Genomic DNA, 1416 nt, shown 5'->3' with positions numbered 1-1416 from the left:
GATCATGCACTCGGCACTTCTGGCTGAAAATTACTGCAAAAGCTTCAGCCTTATCTTTTGCACTGGTGTGCTGGGCTCTTCCATCATTGAGGATGGGGATATTTGTGGAGCCTCTTCTTCCAGTGAGTTGTTTAATTGTTCATCACCATTCACAACTGGATGTGGCAGGACTGCAGAGTTTAGATCTGATCCGTTGGTTGTGGGATCGCTTAGCTCTGTCTATCATTTGCTGCTTTTGCTGTTTGGCGTGCAAGTAATCCTGTTTGGTAGCTTCACCAGGTTGATACCTTATCTTCAGGTATGCCTGGTGCTGCTCCTGGCATGACCTCCTGCACTCTCCATTGAACCAGGGTTGAGCCCCTGGCTTGATGGTAATGGTTGAGTGGGGGATATGCCGGGCCATGAGGTTACAGGTTGTGCTGGAGTACAATTCTGCTGCTGTTGATGGCCCACAGCGTCTCATGGATGCTAAGTCTTGAGTTGCTAGATCTGTGCAAAGTCTGTCCCATTTAGCACGGTGATAGTGCCACACAACACGATGGAGGGTATTCTCAATGTGAAAGGTTAACACACAAGGACTGTGTGGTGGTCACTCTTACCGATACTGTTATGGACAGATGCATTTGCAGCCAGCAGTTTGGTAAGGATGAGGTCAAGTATGTTTCTCCCTCTTGTTGGTTCCCTCACCGCCTGCCGCAGACCCAGTCTAGTAGCTATGTCCTTGAGGAGCTGACCAGCTCAATCGGTATTTTTGCTGCCAAGTCATTCTTGGTGCTGGACATAGAAATCCTCAGTGCTTCCTCCAAGTGTTGTTCAACATGAAGGAGTACCAATTCATCAGCGGAGGGAGGACGGTATGTGGTAATCATCAGAATATGGAGATATAGTCTCAGGATATGGGGTAGGCCATTTAGAATTTAGATGAGGAGAGATTTCTTCACTCAGGGGGCAGTGAACCTGTGGAATTCTCTACTACAGAAAGCTGTGGGGGCCAAATCACTGAATACATTCAAGAAAGTGATAAATAAATATTTAGGTTTTAAAGGTAGTAAGGGGTATGGAGAGAAAACAGGAATACAGCACTGGCACAGAGATCAGCCAGGATCATACTGAATGGTGAAGCAGCACTAATGGCTGAATGTCAATGTTTTCCCTGGTTCTGTTCCCATTTCCTGGTTTTGTTGCCTATTTCCTGCGGCGACCTGATTGGTTCGTTCAGGAGGCGTGACGCTCTCTCCACCAATGAGAGCAGCCCCTGGGGGGGGTGGGGCCTGAATTTGATACAAAAATCAATCGGATCCCGCACCTGCACCGGAGCTCGTACCGACAGGGACCCAGACATACACCCACCCCCAGGTACCCCCTTACCCCCCCACCCCCAGGTACCCCCCTACCCCCCTACCCCCCTACCCCCCA

General features: G+C 49.4%; 1 protein-coding gene across 2 annotated transcripts in view; it reads left to right on the top strand.

Annotated features, from left to right (window-relative positions):
* Positions 1–1248: 1248 nt before the first annotated feature.
* cbsa (cystathionine beta-synthase a) overlaps positions 1249–1416 on the top strand; it is a 23841-nt gene continuing 23673 nt past the window's right edge. For both annotated transcript variants that reach the window (XR_007263165.1, XM_048602610.1), the window contains exon 1: positions 1249–1356. The gene's annotated coding sequence lies outside the window, so the exon portion shown is untranslated. The remainder of the gene's footprint in view (positions 1357–1416) is intronic.

This window comes from Rhincodon typus, chromosome 11, assembly GCF_021869965.1.
Source record: "Rhincodon typus isolate 14 chromosome 11, sRhiTyp1.1, whole genome shotgun sequence".
NCBI classification, from domain to species: Eukaryota; Metazoa; Chordata; class Chondrichthyes; order Orectolobiformes; family Rhincodontidae; genus Rhincodon; species Rhincodon typus.
Note: the sequence above shows the minus strand (reverse complement) of the source record. Positions and strands in the feature narration are given on the sequence as shown.